Source organism: Ursus arctos, unplaced genomic scaffold, assembly GCF_023065955.2.
Source record: "Ursus arctos isolate Adak ecotype North America unplaced genomic scaffold, UrsArc2.0 scaffold_28, whole genome shotgun sequence".
Lineage (NCBI taxonomy): Eukaryota > Metazoa > Chordata > Mammalia > Carnivora > Ursidae > Ursus > Ursus arctos.
The window spans coordinates 37139840-37159284 of record NW_026622963.1 but is presented as its reverse complement, the minus strand read 5'-3'; the positions used below and the strand labels follow the sequence as shown (position 1 = coordinate 37159284).

General features: G+C 55.0%; 1 protein-coding gene across 2 annotated transcripts in view; it reads left to right on the top strand.

The window, feature by feature from the left end:
• CEMIP (cell migration inducing hyaluronidase 1) overlaps positions 1–19445 on the top strand; it is a 134270-nt gene continuing 114825 nt past the window's right edge. For both annotated transcript variants that reach the window (XM_057303644.1, XM_026510586.4), the window contains exon 1: positions 1–235. The gene's annotated coding sequence lies outside the window, so the exon portion shown is untranslated. The remainder of the gene's footprint in view (positions 236–19445) is intronic.

The following is a 19445-nucleotide window of genomic DNA, read 5'->3' as shown; positions in this document are numbered from 1 at the left end:
GCGCGAGCAGAGCGCGGCGCGGGCCAGTGGGGCCGGACTGGCGGGCGCGAGAGGCACGGGGGCATCCGGGGCAAAGCGCGGCCGCGCGCGGAACCCCACTTATTCAGACACCCCTGAAACACTGCCGGTCCACGTTCCCGGAGCTCGCGGAGCCCGTCTCTGTGCCACCGGACCGCCCCGGCTGCCGCGCTCCTGGCCGGCGGGACGTGCCGCCGCCTCGGCTACCGACCGCGAGGTAAGAGTGCCGGGCCGGCGCGCCAGGCTGCGCTGACTGCCCGAGCCTGCGAGGGGAGGTAAGAACGCGGGGCCGGCGCCTCCGCTGGTGACGGGAAAACGTTACCCGGCTTCGGCTTCTGTCAGTCCGTCTACTCTATGCTCTGCGGTCCGCCTCTGTCTGTCTGTCGGTCCGTCCGGGCGTCTGTTGAGGGGCACACGCCCCCGTCACTGCCCTCTGGAAGATTTCTCCGAGGTCGTGTGATCTTTTGCAAGCAGCAGGTGCCGGGGGCGCCGGTGCCCCGGAGCGCGCCAGCAGTGTGTGTGTGGGGGGGGGCTTGCTTTCCGAAGAGTACCCCCCCTTCTCAGTGGCTGAGGGAAGGGGAGTCTTGCGCCCGGGACAGTGGCTGGCCGATGAGGGACAGCCCTGAGGGTCAGGTCGCGGAGTCCAGCAGACGGGGAGCCGGCTCACACTGCGCGCTCGTGGGTATGCGCCGGGCAACAGGTCTGCGCCCTGCTGCTCGGGCCTCGGCACGGTCTTCCTTCTGGTTTTCCTCCGCCTCCCGTTGCCCGCGGCTCAGGCACTCCGGGTAGCGCTGGGCTCCCAGGGTCGTGCGGGCGCAGGGCGCGCGGTGTGTGTGTGTGTGGGGGGGAGGTGCAATGAAATATTAAAAGACATGACGGCCCCTGTTGATGTTTAGACTGAGACTCCAAACCCGGCATTGCTGGGAGAGGGTTCGGTGGTGCCTGGCAAGGGACGTCGGCTCCAAGAAGGGTTAAATTAGGTTAAAGACCTGGGGGAGTGCGAGCCAGGGCTGTGGCCAGGTCTGCAGCTCGCCGCTCTGGGAACGAGGGCCAGAGACCTCCTGGAATGGACCCGGCGGCACGCATGTGCTCTTGAGAAAGTGCGCCCGAGGTCCTCAGCTGCAGACTCTCAGCTCTCAGCGACCGCCGCCATTCCCCAAGGGTCGAACACCACAAAGCCGTCCCAGGCGCGCCTCCAGCAGCCGGATTTGAGGTCCTGAGTCTTGCTCCGCGCAGCCAACGTTGCCCACAGGTGAGAACTCTCTTTTGAAAGTAATCTTTTGATGTATGAGCCAGTGCCTGGCTGCAGCCCCAACCCCGGAGATGGTGAGCCTGGGAGCGAGTCTCTCCATTCCAGCGGTCTGGAGAGGGATCCCGGGCAGGCCGGGGGGCTGGAAGCCGGCGGCTTTGCGTGCCCAGGCGCGGCTCCACCATGGACAGCTCCCAGCCACTTCCTCCACTCCGGTCCCGGCCCTGGGTCTCGGGAAGTCGCGTGCGTTCCCAGACTCCCGGTGTTGGGGCGCAGGGTAGGAGGAGAGGGACAGTTCGTTTTTGAGAGCCCATTGTAACCTGTCCCAAGGCTACGTGCGCCACTCAGGCGAATAAAGGGAGCCTGTGGTTGGTGACTGGGTCCTAGGTCGACTTGCAGCTGGGCTCCCTACAGGATCTCTGGCATGGTGTGCGGCGGGAGGGGGTCCCTGGCTTTTCTGTAGCGGGGTGAGGCCCTTCGGAGGTGTTACAAATGTGTGTGCCACCTGAGCATCGGACTGAGGCAGTGAGACCGTGCCAGACCTTGTTAGGGACTGCTCAGACTGCTTTCTGTACACAGCGTGGGGCCATGTTAGGTTCCAGTACATGGTTTAGTAAAGTTGGTAGTGGGAAGAGATATTACTTTCAGAGTCACAGAGACAGGGTGGAGAAGAATCCCATAGCACCGGTTATAGAGAATGTGTTTGGATGCATTTGCAAAAGCAACTATGCTGTTTTCTGATCCTAATTGTTTTCTCCACCATGGAGAACCCTCTTAAAGAAGCTTCCGAAGGTTCCACTTGAGCCCAGCTGAGGCTTTTTCAAGTTGATTGCTTGGAAACAGGGAGGGGAGAACCTGTAGAGGTTCATTGGTGCAAATTCCACCTCTCCTTTCTCTGATAAGGAATGGCATGGACTGGGGCTCTTCTTTTTGCCCTCTGCATCCATACCGAAGTGTGTATCTTCCTCTATTTTAAAATTGCGAGGAATGTCCAAGCTCTGATTCTGTGTGACAATTGGAGGTACCTGGAGAGTAAAAAAAATCAAGCATGTTTTTTTTGAGGCAGGGTGTGTGATTTTGTGAAAGTCACTCGAGCTCCGTGCCTGTTCCCTATACCATGGGAGCACACACTCTCCCTGGCAGGGTTGCTAATGAGAACTAAGTGGCCCAATATAAAGCACTTAGCCCCGCGCTGAGCACAGAGAACACTCTTAAAAGGGTAGCGTGTATGGATATTTGTCAAAGATAACTGTGCATTTCTTTTGAAGCCCCAGCTCTCCCCACTAACCAGCAACTGTTTGACAGGGACTCTGTCTCCCACTCTGTGTCCGTGTTGCAGAACTTGGGGATGAAAGTCACGAGAGTGCTGAAGTCGATCACGGTGCCAACAGAGATGCTGTTCAGAGATAAACGAGAGCATTTTTGTGACACAGATCAGCACCTGTGTTTCTCACCTGAGCCACTTGGAAGAGAGAGAAAGTAAGTCATTTTCAAAATATTATCATTGCCCTTCCGATCTGAGGATTAATTCTTCCTGAGCCTTCTCTCAAAAGAATGCAGGATCTTCCAAAAGCCCTCCTTGTTTTGCTGGGGAGGGAAAGGGAGGGGGCATTTTTCTTGGGTCTGGAGGGAGTGGCCTCCATGGTCCCCGTTCCTGCATTGCTGCAGGATGGAGTGAGGGTTCGCTGCGCGGGGCGGCGCCTTGTCTCAGAAGCCCGCGTGTGGTCCTCAGCATGTAGGAAGCAGCACATCCGCTCACGGTGGAGCCCTGCTTGGCTGTGCCATCCTGACTAGGACGTGGCTCTGCCTGCACACTTACTTGGTCCCAGCTGGATTTGAAGATTCCCTCCAGCTCCGCATTTGGGGTTCTGTCTGGTGAAAATCGCAAATACCGTGATGTTTGGATAATGGAATTATAACGGACCCGATCTCACACTTAGAATTTTTTTCCCCCCCAAATTTTTTTCCCCCAAACACGCATGTGCGTGTTTCTGCCAGTTTCACATTCTAGCGCTCTTAGATTTTTTCATCTATTTTTTTTTTCCATTAGCAGATTAGAAGTCATCTTCGCTCCCTCCATCTGAAAGGCGTGGAGCTCAAGGATGCAGGGCACAGGTGCTGGGAGTCTTCCTGCGGGCTTCATCCACCCAGTGGTGTGAATGGAGCAGGAGGTTGGACCCTGGTAGAGCTCGAAGCCCTGGCTCTCTCCCCTGGATTTCACTCAGGTTCCGGTTTCCAGCACACACCGCTTTCTGGTAGGAAGACAACTGAGCTCCAGGACACCCTTGGAGTGGGGGTCAGTGGGGGGAGGGCCTGGCTTCGGAGGTAGCAGGGGGCTCTCCAGGGTCCCCGTGGCACTCTGTGTCCTGCGGCAGCGTCTGAGTCTCTGGGACAAGCCGGTCAGAGGGCAAGAGTGGCGATCAGGGGAGGACCAGCAGGATGAGAGGGGTGTGTTCCATTATGCTCAGTCTTCTCTGAACCCCGCTGCTCGAGTACCCCCCTCTATGGTCTGAGCAGAGCGGCAAGCATTGTAGACAGAACACATTTGTAGTTACAGCTCCAGAGAGAAATGCAAGTGTGTGGGTCGGGTTCTTAAGAGGAACGGAGTTATGTGTATGGGCTGCATCCCCAGACCCCATAACCGTGAACGGTCAGCCGGCAACATCTCTCTTTCCACACGATAGCAGATACCCAGATAGTCGATCTCGTGAGTTGTCTCCTTGTGCTGTTGTGTGGAAGCAACTGGGTTTCCTTTGAACAGTGAATAGGAAAGGGTCGCATATCCTGCTCTCTTATATCTGGTTAGGTTAGTAGGAGTTAGGGGTGGTAATAGGTACAGAGGGACACTTCTCAGTGCTGAGTCCCTTTTCGACCAGTTTCCCTTGGGCCCCGAGCCTCCTTTCCCGGGAGCCTGGCACATGGGGACTTTGTTGAGTTGGGCGGGCTTCTGGTGGCTTTGGCCGTGACTCGGATCAGTATCTGCACCTCTGCCCCAACCCACTCCCTCCAGGGGCGGTCCTAGCCTCTCTGGTCGGATCCCCCCTCCTTTCCTTGGCCTCTGTCTGCTCTCATGCCAGGCTCTGTTCAAACCTGGCTCTGCAGAAGAGAGGCCGCATGCAGAGAAATGTCATCAAATATACATTTGCTTTCTGCTTCGTTCCCTCCGTGCCAGGAAACACGTCCCCGCCTAGAGAGCGAGGCGTTGCCCCTCTCCCCTTGCCCTGATGTTCTCGAGGGCCCCTCTCCAGGCTCAGTGAGGTCCGGGCACACGGGTCCGCCCTCCCCTTCCCAGCCCCTGCAGGTGGGTGAGCCCTGGGGAGCCCGCCGGCCACCCCCACCCCCGGTACTCCCTGGGAGGGGTTTCCCGCTCTCCAGCTCCGACAGTCTGGCTCCTGCATTGGGAAAGCGCTGAGGTGTTATGTTTGAATCTCCTGCAAGGGCAGCCACGTGACAGATTTAGATACAACTTGGGTTTAAAGTGCTTTGACCAGACAACTGCTTTCGAAAACCCTGTTTCTCTGAGCTGTCCCTGTACAGGAGCTTAGCCGGGAGGCATTTTGTGTTAGGGGAAGGCGCGTCTGGAAGCTGTTCCCTCTGCCGTGTAAGGGATCCGTGCCAGCCTGCTGCCTCTCCTGATCCTGGACATCGCAGGGGGGCAGGAGGGCTGCGGCCTTCCCCCGGAGCCTGCTGCCCTGTTTGGTCCTGTCTGGGGTCAGGAGTTCCTGCCGTTGGCTATGAGGCAAGGGCCCAGGAGGGAGGAACGCACAGTGCCCAGGGTTCCATGGACTCAAACATGCAAACGCGTCACAGGGGAGCGTGTAAAGACGCAAGCTCTGATTGGCCGGTCCAGGCTGGGGCGGGGTGGGGCCTGAGGGTCTGCGTTTCCCACCCGCTCCCCGTGGTGCTGCTGGTCCCCTGAGCGCCTTGGGAGGGGCCGGGGGTATAACCTCGCTCAGCTCTTGGTGTATTTTAAGTCAGTTTCTGGTGCCTGAGTGCATGCGGTCCAGCTGGCCTGTGTCCTCCTAATGACCTTACAATGACCCTTCAAATTCTTGGACGTAATTATTGTTGCTCCTCAACGGTCTTATCAGTAGACTAAATATCGTGAACCCTTTGAGTTCCCCTTTCCCCTGTCATAATAAATTTTCCAGCTCTCGGAACCGACTTACTTTTAAGTGCAAGACCGTTGTGCAAATGGCAATTTATCTTTGCCTGGCAGAGGCATCTGAATGTAATTTCGCTGGCATTAAGAGATCACTTGGGGAGTCTCCTCGCACTCTGGTTACAGACACAGAGAATGCATGTTTACATTTAGACAACTTTCCTTGACTCTGAGGATCACAGCTTTGTTTTGGAACCTAAAAATTAAATTCAAACCTCCATGATCTTCCTCGGCCCCCCTCGCTGGGGCATTCCTGTGGGGACGAGCTTCCCAGATGCGGGAGGGTCGGCCCGAGATGGAGGTGTGCGACTGCGTTGTCCTCCGTCACCACATCTGGAGTCAGAAAAGAAATGAGGACGATGTTCTGATCATCTTGCACACGGGCTCTGGGTTAGCCGCGGGGGCGGGGGCGGGATTAAAGAGATGGTCCCTGCCCTCCAGCGCCAACGGTCTAGTGGGGGGGGGGGCAGGTGGAGCCGGAAGGCGTCCCAGGAAGCTTCCCTGAGAAGGGGGCATATGGTGCTTCTGGAAGGATTAGTAGGAGTTTATAGGGATTTTTCCATGAGACCAAGGTGGGATTCGGGGAGTGGAGTTCAGAAGGTGTTGCACACAGAGAAGAGGCCCCAGGGAAAGATCCAGAAGCCCAGGCAGGCTCAAACCTCTTACCTCCTGCAACCTCTCACGTGCACGAGGCTCCTCACCTCCTCCTTATGCACCAGGTGCATAAGCTCCACGCCTGCCCAGGCCTCTGGCGGCACCTGGCAGGAGAGAGAGTCCTTCTGAGCAGCTGGTGCCTCTAGTCGTAGAGACTCGGGATTTTAAATCACTTGAATCATAAATTTTTTTTTCCAACAAAAATCTTCCTAACTCTCATTTGCAAACCAGATAAAAAGTGCCTGTGGCTGAAAGTAGGTTTTTATCATGAGGCCCCTGAGGGGTTCCGCAGAGCTCTGTGGGTTCCAGGGAGCACGGTTTGAAAAGCTCCGTGCTCAGATTATTTTCATTTTGCCTTTGGCAGTCATTCCCATAGTGTCAGCTTCATGGTACTGTGGCTTGTCTTGCGATGTCTCCTTCATCTTCTGGGTGTCTTGCTGGTTTTTGTGTCAACAATTTTCAGTGAAACGAAGCCAGAACGATCCCGTGTGTGACTACGTAACAAGTGTGGGGCATGTGGGTTACCAGCGGCAAGGATCTGTGACAGGTGCTGGCTCAGAAGATTCAAGCCGTAAGCTGACCAGCCCCACAGGCAGAGGGAGGCGTGAACTTCTTGCAAAGAAATGGGCTTTTTATTTCCAATCTTGTCCATCAATGTATTCTCCCAAGATTCTTCAGATTCTATAAAAGCTGGCAAGAAGGAAACATAGCTTATTTCCAGGGTATAAGACTTGACCAGTTGTATCCAGGATCTTACCTCCTTTCAAACGTATCAACTTTACATCAGTGAGAATGTGGGAGGTTTTTTGAAAGTGGGGTTTGAACGGGGACAGGAAGTCAAAAGTATAAAAATGGAAAAGCCCCACTGGCTCCGGGTGGGGTGGAAGGTTCCAGTTCAAGCTCGGGCTCCTGCTCGCTTCTCACAGAGCTCCTCTGAAGGAGGAAACCAATGCTCTGAGTGGGACGACACCCAAAGAGAACCCCGTCCTCACCAACGGGCGGTCCTCGTCCTTAGAAAGGAATCTGAAGAACCCCTTCTGGGCACAGACCCAGCTCTAAGAGCAAAATCATATGACTGATTTAAGGTTACACAAGGTCAGTCTGGAGAACTTAGAGGACCCCTCCACCTGTGTGAGGAGCTCCAGCGGGGAAAGGCGGCAGGTGGCATTTCCCTCCGGGTGGGCGGCCGCAGTTGCCCGAGGCCCGTCTTGCGTGCCAGGCCAATGCCCTGCTGATCCTGGCAGTGTCAGGGAGGGCTGCCGTGCTGGTGGGCAACCAGCAGCCTCACCGTCTGGGGGCATCTGGCCTCACATCCAGAGAGATCTTTGCTTCCAACCATATCACCCCAGACCCTGGAACACCCTCAACTTTGGACTTGCCTCCCAAGCTATGGGGATTCAGCCTGTCCCGGCTTGCTAGGGCTGGACGTAGCAAGCCCTGTGTCGCCCTGAGTTCTTGGCACAGGTGACCAAAGACCCTGGGTCTCTGGATCCCACGGAACTGTCCGGGGGTGGCCGGCGGTGATCCTGAGCTGTCTGCTGGATGCACAGGCCGTGCCTGGCTCTTTCCACTCCCTGGGGGGGCAGTGGTGTCTGCTGGTGGGCCATGAGGGCCCAGGTGCCCGAGGGTAAGAGCTGGCACAGGATGGCGCCTTGGCATCTGTCCAGCTCCTAATCCAGTGCTCACCTGCCTTCTTCCCAGGCTCTGGTCCTTGCTGGGGGGCGGGGGCAGTTATTTCCAGCTTGGTGCCCTAGAGTCTCCCCATCCCAGGGGCTCTGCGGCCTCCCAGGCTGACGGCGGGTGTGCAAAGCTTTCTCCTTCCTGTAAAGAGTCACAGGACTGAGCCTCAAGACAAATGAGTAGGGGAACAGATTTGGGCAAACCGTGAAAAAAAAATGTTTTGAAGCAAACCGGTGGTTTTGGGAGCAGCCTATTTCAAAGCTGACTGTGTTACAGGCACTGAGAAATTCACTCGTATGCTAATTTTCCAAAGGTTCGGGTTCAGGAAAACCTCAAACATAGTGGCTAAGTACTTTTCCTTTCCTTTAAAAATTGTGTTTATTTTCGGACAAACTTAATCCATATGTTTCAGATTCATTTCCGCGTTACTCAGCAAAAGGTTGTTTTTCACCGACATTGCTGAGCCGTGAGTGTGCTTTGCTCCTTTCTTTTCTTTCCTGCAGCCGCCCCACACTCCCCCAGCTGGTGCTCCTGGCTGGGCAACTCTACAGCCTTTTAGGGGACACAAGTAAATCTAGGCCCTGGAAGCAAAAGGAAAAAGTCAGTCACGCTGATCCTGTCTTTATTTAAAGTGGGGATGTTAGGTTCACTATGGATTTTCTGCAGGAATTTCGATTTTTGAAATGGGGCATTGCCATAGTCTTTATAGTAATGACTCCATGTTTGGGGCTCTTTTAAATGTTGCACCCCGGCCCCAGCCTCACCCCGGTGAACACCGTGCAGACTCGCCCTGGTGGGGATGAGCTGGGTCCCAGACTTCTGGGGGACCCGAAGCCCGTCTCTCCTTCTCGCTTGCTTCCTTTCGCTTTCAGAGAGGGAAGGAGTTGTGGTGGCCCACGCTGGAATGTTTTGCAGTCTGGGCTGATGTGTCACTGTGCCTCTGACTTCTTCAGAAGCGACCGAGTTCATCAGATTTCTCAATTCAATTCCTGGTAGCAAAAGGGAAAGCAGCTGTAGGATTTTGGCTTTGGAGCTTCTCTGTGCAGGAATTTCTTCTCATTTAAATGATTTTTGAAAAAGAAGAAGACACAGCGATCTCAGTGGTGTGTGTGGTTCCTAGCTTTGAAGAGGCTCAGCGGTTCCTCCGACCGCAGCACTGTGGGCTGTGTGTATACACGAGCCAGGTAGCTGGGCGAGAGCTTGGATCTGTTTTAAATTTTCAGATCATTGGGTAATGTTGTTACAAATGCTAACATATAAACATTTCCCGGGATTTTCTGAGAATGACCATGTCGTGGATTTCATTTTTACTTTGAACATCCCCACACACAGTTACTTCAAATGAGAAGCTATTTTTAACATATCTTTAAAAAATGATGCTCTGATTGAATCTTGCTTAATAAGCACACACGTGAGTCTGTGCTCGGCTGGGTCATTCGGGGACACCAGCTCTCGCAGGTCAGGGGAGCAGAGCAGAGTCTGAGCGGTGAGTGTCAGGTTTGCGCACGGCCCTCTGCAGGCCATTCTGGGGCGCCGTGGTGCAGGAGGCTGGAATCTCCCTCCCACGATGTACAAAGGGCCTCATCTCAGTGCAAGAAAGAGCCATTTCTTCCTTTAGGACAGGGCCCCCTTGGGCTCAGATGCAGAGACTTTCTTGTTCTGTGCATTCCCAAAGCCCGCACATCGCAGGCACTAAACATTTACTAAATATAGCAACGCAGGAGTCCTGCGTCTGAGCCCCGGCCCCCAAGTGCATACATTTCCCGAAGGAATAGATTCGATGTGGATCCTTGTGTATTCTGCTCCGGGCACTGAATGAACCCAGAGCCCTACCAGTCACCTTGTCAAGGTCTGCACTCCGCCGCCCTCTGGTTATTCTTGTCATTATTAAGCCCCGTGCTTACTGAGCACTTCCTAAGCTCAGGCCCCGCGCAATCATCCAGTCCTCCTGACAGCTCTGAGCGAGGCGTCGGATGGAGAAGACTCCGTGAGGTCTACTGGGCTCACTCAGGAGCCTTGAACCATGGTGCCAGCCTCAGGGACATTAGCAGGTGATGGAGTTGGAACTGGGACCTGGGTCTGTGTGCCTCCAAACGCCCGTGCTCTGAATAATGACCAATGTTGCTTGAGTTTTCAAGTTGGAGAAAGCATGTTTATGGGAATATTATAATTCACAGTAAAGCAGCTGGAGAGTAATTTCAACCCCAAAGTGCTCACTGTTGATTTGCCGATTCTTGATCGGAAAGTTGGGATTCAGAGATGGCTCCATGGCACCTCGCTGTGATGGAGAAGCTCATGGTCGATCTGGGGAGAGAGACAGACAGACAGACACTCTGTGACCTGCAGTGTGTGCTGGAAGCAAGGGGTGAACTGGGGAAGGAGACCAGCAGGCAAGACTCCTGGATGGAGGATGTGGTGTTCAGTTCTCGAAGAGCACAGTTTGCTGGCCAGAGAGAGAAGGGTTAGGAAGGAAGGAATAGTCTGAACTAAGTTCAGAGAATCCAGGAAGCAGGATCCTGGAGGGAGGTCTAGGGGTTCCTGGAAAGGAGATGATAACGGTGGGGGGAGTGGGGATGGTCCGTAACAGCTGGGGCTGTGATCCCGGCCTTTCCCCGAGACTACCGTGATGAGGGGAGGAGTGGAGTCACTAGGGGGACATTGGGCTCTTGTTCTTGGTGGCAGGTGGCTTGGGTTGGGTTTGTGCTCCTCGGTCCTGAGGGTGGTGTTCTTGGCAGCAAGATTCCAGGATGCCCGCTCTCCCTGGCGGAGTGTGGCTGGCAGGGCCCAACAAGAAGGAAAAGTAGACGGCCCAAGGTGAGTTCTTGGTGCCCGGCCAACAGGGCTTGGAGGCCACGAGGGAGGACATTAAACTGGAAATATTTCAGGAATTTGCAGCCTGAGTCACTGACGGTACAGGGCCTGGTCCCTCTGCAGGTAGCACTCGAAGGATTTGAGGGTGTTTTTCAGAGACTTATAACCCAGCGCCTTGTCTACAGATATCCTTCCAGACTGTTTGGTCTCAGTGTGGGGTCAACAGGGTACGTGCCTTTGTCCTACATCTTTTGTGCTGATTTCTGGAAGCACCTACCTAATTCTTCACAGATTCTCGGGCAAATCCCTCACTGCCTTGTCAGTCTGACCCGCGGCACAGGTGGGGCAAGGGATGAGGGGCACAGGGATAGAATTTTCGTGAGAGGTTCACTTTCGTGGAGGATGCTGGTCCAGGTCAAGTTTGGAGAAGCTTCACTGGTTGATGCAAACCGAATGCTGTCTGGTGTGTGACCTTGCCTCGCCCCCCTCCCTTCTCCTCACTGTGTTTGTGATGAGACATTCAGGGGATTTCGGGAAAGAAATCCACCCACAAATATCCCCTGAGGGTCACCCGGGTGCCCGGAGCTGGACGTTGTCCTAGAGTAAACATAGGCGTGCCCCCCGCGTGGCCAGAGGAGAGAGGGGCCACCGAGGCCTGGGCTCTGCCATTCAACAGCAGCGTGAGTCTCAGTCCAGCTCCCCCACGATCGCCAGGATGGTTCTACCCAGACAGACAGAGAGGAATGCAGAGAAGGTATTTCAGGGAAAATTCCCGTAGATTTTGCTGACTCCAAAATAAAAGGTTTCCCATCGTCCTTCATCATTTTTAAAGGCTTATTTAGTTTATATTTTCTTGAGTTTATAGACTAGGAGAGCTGGTGGAATGAACCAGAAAGGGGCATGGGCTTTTGGAACCCCACAGACCTGCCACCCCCGATGATTTGCTGTGTGACTTCCGACAAGTTACTCCACCTCTCTGTGCCTTAGTTGCTTATTCAGCCCCTAAAATGGGACGACTGTGTATTTTTCTGAGAGGAGACACCAATAGTGAACTAACGTACAGCAAACTCCTTAGAGCCGTGGCTGGGTCTGTGCTAGGTATACAAATGGCATGTCTCCTGCATTTGCCCACACGCTCCATTGAATCAGCAGACATTTCAAGTGCAGGAGGCCAACTGTGACTTCCGGGCGAGTTTGCAAACTTTGTCAGACTTTCTCAGTCGCCACCCCCCACCCCCGTCATGGCCCGGAGGCGCTCCAGAAGCTGCCTGCGGAGGGGGCAGCGAGCCGTGGAGGATGCCCACCTCTGCGCACCGTGGGAGCAGGAACGGGGCCCACCTGCATCTCCAGAGCGGAGCTGGTGCCTAACGCACGTTTGTGAGTGACTGCTGTTTGAACGGAGAGGCCCTCTTGAGTACCCCCTGCCCCCCCCCCCCCGCTATATACCGCTTGCCCGCAGACGTGCTCTCCATACACTCGCTCCCTTGCGCCCCGCATCAGGCCCACAGCAAGTACGGCCTTTATTCCGTCTCCCCTGTACAGACAAGGACTCGGAGGGATTGCATGGCTTGTCAGGGTCACACGGCCAGCACGGGCCCCACCAGGCTTCCAGAAGGAGCTGTGTCGCTCAGCAGCCTGAACCACCATGCCGCACGGCAGGGCTGCTGGTAGGAAGCAGAATAGGGAAGTGGATTAGGAATCTGCTCTCACTGCCAATGCAAATGCAAACTTTAAAGGTGTCAAAAGCAGACTTTCCAGAGTCTCCATGCCCTGGCTCGGGGCGTCCCTCTGGAAGCAAGCGTGGGAGCCGCGGTTCGGAGGACCGTGTGGGTTGGGGCAGGGCCCTGTGACCAGGACGTCTGCAGGGCATGGCTGCTGGCCCATCCTGGCTGTGCAGCCCACAGACCAGTGTGCCTTCGTGGAGGACGGGGTTCCACTCCTGTTCTCCAAACTTCCGGGCCATCGGGAGGCATGTCATCGTTGTGGGTGTATAAGGGCAGATATCCTAAAAGCGCCTTATCCACCTGTCACCAGGATGCTCCCGCCATTGCCAGCAGCCCCTGATGCGGCTTTAGCTGTGGGGGTTTTCTCTGACTCCCCCCCCGAAAGGGCAGCTGTGCGTGCTCCCACAGGCAGGACTCCCCATGAGATTAGAACAATTTATCACTGATTATGGTTTTGAAAACTAAGCTTAGAGGAGCCTTTCCTAAAACCGTTTCTCTGGAGCACCGCTTCCTTGGGCTGGTCATAGACATTCTAAGGTCAAATACTTTTGGGACAAGGTGGGTTCAGCAAAGTTGACGTGTTTTTATCCCCGAAGCCCTTCTCAGTGCATTTACAAGACAGCGCACAAGAGGGGCGCAGAGTCAGCAGCTCTGCCAAGCGCCTTTGTCTCCGCGCCCCCCGCTTTCCTGGAGCAGCAGGGGCAGGTGCTGTGGGCGCCGTCGGGGGCCTCGGGCCAAGTCCAGAGCCGTAAGCTGGGGTGAAAAAGACCCTCAGTGCAGCCGGGCACTGCCTTCCAGAGCCTAACGTGGTTCTCATCTCATCGCGGTTCTGCGAACACCAGCGTCACTCTGAGTCGGGGCAGAAAGCTCGTGTCAAATCTTCATTACCTTCGTGCGTTTGCGTTGGGGTTGCCATGTCACCACGTGTGTCCTGGGTCGGGGGATTGGAGTGGTGCTGTCATCTGGAGCAGAGACCGTTAGGCATTTCACCTTTGCTCTCCTGCGGTTTCCCCGAGGGCCTGGAGCGAGCACGGCGGCTCCTTGTCCCGCACAGGCAGCCGGAAGCTGATCCCTCTTCCCACCTTGCACGAAATAAGGACGCGTTTACAAACTTGTCATTTCTACACCCCTTGCTTTTTAAAAAGCAATTACTTTTATGCTTGGAGTGTTAAGTGATTATCTCTCCCTCAGGATAAGGTACAAAATTGCTTCTGTCCCGTTTTGCAATTTGCTGTCGCAATTCCACACTGTTTGTACCAGAGAGCATTTCCATAAAGAGATTAGCAAGGATTTTCCGTGGAGATTTGCGTTCGCCTCTCTTTGCCCATGGCGCTCGACCCTGCAGAGTGCTTTGTAAGTGGAGAGGACGGCAGCCGAATTCGGGGCCGCTAATGCACTCTCGCTGGGTCCCGTTTTCACCCCGGATGGTGCCCTGATGGAGGACCTGAAACCCCAGATGTCCAGGAAAGGAGCCTGCCAGGAAATGAACGAGCTGACTGGAGGTATCCTGGGCTACATGGTCTTTTCAGGAGACTTGGTGCACGCTCTGTGTCCCACTTACATGTGTGATAAGCCGCCAATGCATTCATCAGTCTGAGCGGTTCACTGAAAAGGATACGGGGCTTGAAGCCAGGAGCCATCGCGTTTGCTGAACCAGTTCATTCAGCCAACACTGCCCGAGCAACCAGCCCACACCAGACACAAAGCATGCACAACCCAATCGTTCGTTCTCCTATGTAACAATTTGAGGTCACGGGGGCAGCCATGTGAACAAATGGGAATACTAGGGTATTCAGTGTCTGCACAAGGAGGGGGGAGAGGAGTGAGAACTCCATTATTCCCCAGGGGACTTCATGCTTGATTTGAACCCTACGAGTCGTACTGAGGATTCGTCTGTTAACAGAGAAGGGCCCTTTGGACAAAGGGAGATCAGACAATCTGGGTCATTGCAGGAGCTCCCAGCAGCTCGGGACGGCCAGAGTGGACGGACGAGCCAAGTGCGGCGAGAGAGAGAGAGGTTTAGAATGAGAGGTGCCCAGGCAAGTCTAGTAAAGACAAGGCCTGACAAGAGCCCAGTGGCTCTTCGTGGCCCCAGGGTAGTGAGGTTGGCCGGGGCTGCCTAAGGGAGTAGAGGACAGCTGCCTGTGGTTGTCAGGAGCTGAGAAGTGCAGGTGCTCCCAAACCCAGATGATTATGCACAGGGTACGATGTCCATTTGAACGCAGCCTGAGATCACTATACGTTCTCTGCATGATGCAGACGGGCCACTGTCACTATCAATGCTGCCTAGTGCCACGGGGACACCCGCAACGTCCTGGGCGTGTGGGGTGTATGTTCTGTAAGTAATACGGCCATGTAACTATATTCCTTTATCCCTTGGAAAGTAGAGAAAAGGAAAAAAATACCACAGTTCCATCCCTTAAGTCAGTCACTGTAAGAATTTTGGTGAATATTTTTCTAGTTTTTAATTTTTTTTTATCACTGTGTGTGTTTACGTACTGATGATAGAATTTTATCACACACAGAAGCAAGTAAAAAGTTTTCACCTCCTTCTCACCGCCATCATTTTAATTCCTGTAAGAGGATATCCAATTCGTTTCTAAATTTTTACTCGTTTTTTTTTTTAAGACTTTATTTGACTTTATTTATTTGACACAGAGAGAGAGAGTATAAGCAGGGGGAGTGGCAGGGAGAAGGAGAAACAGGCTCCCACTGAGCAGAAAGCCTGATGTGGGGCTTGATCCCAGGACCCTGGGATCATGACCTGAGCCACCCAGGCGCCCCTGAATTCGTTTTGCCGGAGGAAACATTCCAGAAGCCGGACTTCAGTGGGTCAAGGTATATGGACACTTCCACGGTCCTTTATCCATGTGGCCTCTAGAGCTCAGTCCCCATTAACAGGACCACCTGCGCTTTGACCAGCGGTAGATCCGTATGAGGACTTGACGATCATTTTAATAGGTGAAATGTTCGTGTTTCTCTGCTTGCTGGTGAAGTCCAAGCCCGTCCCCTACGTCTGTCCCCTACGTTTGTCTCTTTTGGGAAATGTCTGTTCATACCACGCTTATGCAACAGGGTATTTCTCCTTTTTATCAACGTCCCTGAGCTCTTTACAAATCTGTGCAGGTCTCGCTCCCTGTCTTCCTTTTTTGTTATTTTGCCAAATGCATGAAATATTGCCATACAGTCCAACCCGTGTAGCGCATTTGCCCCGTGTTCCTTCTTTCCAAATGCAGCTGTAGGGTTTGCTGCCGGTCCTGTGGATGGACTGGGAAGCCCCACGACCTGCCTGGCCCTCATTTCGGTGCATGGTGCTCAGAGAGGCTGTCCATTGGTTGTCCCCCCGCCTACGACCCTGATGTCCAGACACCCTGTATCAAACAAGTTTCCTTTATCCGCCCGTTTGTGCTGCCGGCAGAGTTCTGTCAATCCAGTTCCCAGTGCGGGAGATGACGAGATGCGATAGGCTAGCATGGCAGGAATTCGGCCACACACTTATCTGGCCATCTGGGCGGACTTCAGAGACCCCTCTCCGTGGGCCAGGCCTGGCTGTGTCTCCAAGGCCCTGCAGAGCCTAAGACCTCGGCCAAATAGGATCAGCCCGGTGGCACGCTGGGCCGCCAGCCGCCATGCGAGCTGTGGAAGCCGCCGTGCAGCACTGGGTGGGGAGGGGGGCTACCTTGTTCTCCCCCCACCAAGATGCATGTGAGTCCAGGCCTGAGGGAGACCACCCTCGGGGGCTCCCACGCGTGGTGCAGACTAGGGAGGCCCGGTGCAGGGGGGTGTCACCATTCTGAGTGTCAGGTGCCAGCTCTCCCACCAAATGGGTGTTTATGCAAAATGCTGTTCACCGAGAGCACGGAAATTGCTCCGAGCCCAAGTAAAAGGGCAGCTGAGATCACGCCCCAGGCTGCGCGTTCCCAGAGGCCTCTATCACTGCAGACCCCGTGAGTTGTGCGGGCGCGGGGAGGCTGCATGGCCCTTCCCCTCTGCCTGGGCTGCCGGTGGGGCTGCTGGTAGAGCAGGGCTCCCGTTTTATTTGGTGATCGTTCCTGAGGACGTTGCAGGGTCTGGCGGGGTCCGTGTCTGCTGCCTGTGTGGAATGAGCGGGTGAATGGACCGTGGCTGCACGTGGCTGGCTTGTCTATGTCTTCCCCTAGGAGAGAGCTTCACGCTGCTTGTAGCAACTCCTTTTATTTTGTAATTTTAAAAAAATTTTTAAAAATACATAAATAGCTTTTTTCTTTTTTTTCCCCCCGCACCCAACATGGGGCTTGAACTCACGAGCCCGAGGCCAGGAGTCGCACATTCCCCCGCCTCAGCCAGCCGGGCGCCCCTTGGTGGCAGCTCCGTTTGAACTGCTCCTGTCTCTGTTTACTAAAGTCCTGGAGAACCTTGACTTGAACATCCGCTTACTTTAGGGCTTCTCCCTAATTCCAGGCTTTCGTGTCCATCAAATACGCGTCAGAGTCACACTCCTGTGCAGTCTTTACAAACCACGTTTTCAAAAACCTTACCGTGTATCAGAGCCACAGAGGACATTTACATTCCGAAAAGATTTGCAAGGGAATCGACGTTTCTACCGTTTCTGATCGTAGCTGAAATAGCTCAGCCTTTGGTGTAGAACCAGAAACCTTGAGTTTAACCCCTTCTTTTAACTTTCCAAAAACCTGTTACGAGCTAAAGCTGTCGACCGAGAGGTTTGGGACCCGCTGGGGCAGCCGCTCAGCCTGGCGCACGGGGCCGGCCAGGGCTGGGCCACACCTGTCTCTCCGGCTTCTTGTCCACCTGCTTTTCCCCTTCATTTTAGACCTTGTCGGCGTCCTGCTTACACGATGTGCTGTTCACCATCTTCCTGTTGCAGATCCTCTCTTCGCTACCCAAATATCCAGCAAACGACCGTCCTGACCCTGCACAGGCATCACTCCCCCACCCCCGCTTTCTGTGTGAAGAGTTCCCTAACCCTCTTTCTCCAGTGTCTCAGCAAGCTAGTGCTGTGTAACAGAGTACCCCCAAGCCAGTGGTTTCCAACAGGAAACCTGTACTATCATTGGATGGATGGGCCGGCTGGCTCCGCAGGTCCGCAGAGGCTTGGCCAATGTTGGCGTGCTCTCGAGTCTATATTCGGTTGCGGAATGGCTGGAGGCTGGCTGGCGTAGGGGGTCCCCACTGGCTGACTTTCTACTGAGAGGATGAGTGACTGGGCCACGTGACTCTCAGCATTGAGCCGACTAACCTAGGTGTGTTCTCCAGGTGACTGATACAGTTCAGTGGGAGAGAGGGAACCTATGCACAGATCTCAAAACTCAATGGCACACCCTCCCTTCTGCCTCATTCTTTTGGCCAAAGCAAGGCCAATCCATATGCAAGGGGAGGGGGTTTCTAGTCTACCTTTTGAGAGAAGAAGCTGCAAAGCCACATGGCAAAGAACATGGACGTGGGAGGAAGAGGAAGGGCAAGGGGAATGAGGCCATATTAGTGACCCATCCACCACGCCCACCTTGGACAGAATGGCTTCGCCAGCACTTGAATGTACTTGCACGGTGACACATTGCTTGTTTATCGGAATCCTAATTCTGCAGACATGTCCTGGTACTTGCATTAATCTCAGTGGCATCCCAGTCATCAGTGAACTTCCTTGGGCTGCTTGGCCATCCATCCCCTGAGTGCAGAGACAGGGCAGGCCGGCACCCAGGAGTGGGAGTACCCAGGAGGGAGGGGCCTCTGGTGGGGAGGGGGCATGCCGCACATGTCCCCTCCATGTCCCCAAGACGGCTCAAGGCCTCAGCTGCTGTAGGGCAGGTTCCAGAGCCCGAAGGAAGCCCTGTTGCCCCATTCATGCTTCCTGATGCTCTTGCCCTCAGCTGGGCGTGGGCGGGCAGGTCCCAGCAGCCAAAGCCCCAGCCCTCACCCACAATGCCAGCAATGCAGCCCCCAGAGGATCTGCCTGGGGCCTGCCCACACTCCCGGATGTTGACCGGGGCACGGCTCCAGCGCCAGCTTTAATGGATAGTCTCATTGCTTTTAAAATAATGACCACTGGGCGTGGGCTGGCAGGAGCGGTGACATCACTTTCCTGCAATTCGGGGTCAGTTCCTGGTGCTTTTCCCTGCATCTTTGAATGGCTGGAATCAATCTACTGGTTGGGTACGTGTCCTGGACTGTTTCTAGCATGTTCGACACCCAGGCCATGATGCGGTCAGGAGAGCCAATGGGTTTGAAGTCAGAGGTCCTGGGCTCGAGATTCGGCCACTGGCTTGCTGTGTGAACGTGGGCCGCCCACTGAACTTCTCTTGGCCCAAGCTTTCTTACCTGTGTGACAGCGGAGCACCTCTTGCCTTTGTGAAGGAGTGGCGAGGCTCCCTCGGCGCCGAGGCTGAGCGGGACCTTCTGGGAGAGCCGCCGCGACAGTCTGGGAATGGAACTGGCGGAACAAGGGGGAAATGAGCGACCTTCCCTTCCACTCGGGGCTCTGCGCAGTGCCCGGCAGGGACTGCGTGTGCTTGGAGGCAGGGGCCCCTTGCTCCTGGCACAGGGGCACACTCCCGGCTTGCCAGTCTGTGTTGTTGGGGACGCATCAGCCCGGGGAGGTGCCCTTCCGGGGCGCTCACGGCCCGCCTGCTCTGTCTCTGCGTGTTTTCTGCCCGTGGACCTGGGCTGTCTGCCATCAGGTAAAGGTTGTCCCCTTGGAATGAGTTTGACTTCGAGTCTGTCACTATTTTAACGGACCTTTACATCCTAAACATGTCGATGGGAAGACAGGGTCATGCGTGGGTCCCAGAGCAGGACAGCAGAGACCAGTTTCGTGTTTCCTCTCCTCCCACCGTGATTTTAGCTTGAAGAGCGCCTGTGGGCAGGAGTTGTTGCTTCTCAGCTATGGCCCCTTGTTGGGTTTCTCCATCCTTCCATAGAAGGCCAGCATTCCGGCCTGCTCTGAGTCCCTCGTGGTCATGGCAGGAGGACAAAGCCACGTGGCAGCTGGACAAGGGTGCACATCTTCTCATGCCAAGTGGCCTCTAAACACCGCGGCTCTCCCTGATGTCTCCCGGGACCCTCGGTGACAAGGGGACGCTGGCGCCCAGTCTCAAACTGCCCCCGCCTGTCCTGTGTGCACCTGCACTTCCTCGCGGAGGGTTCCCGCCGTCAC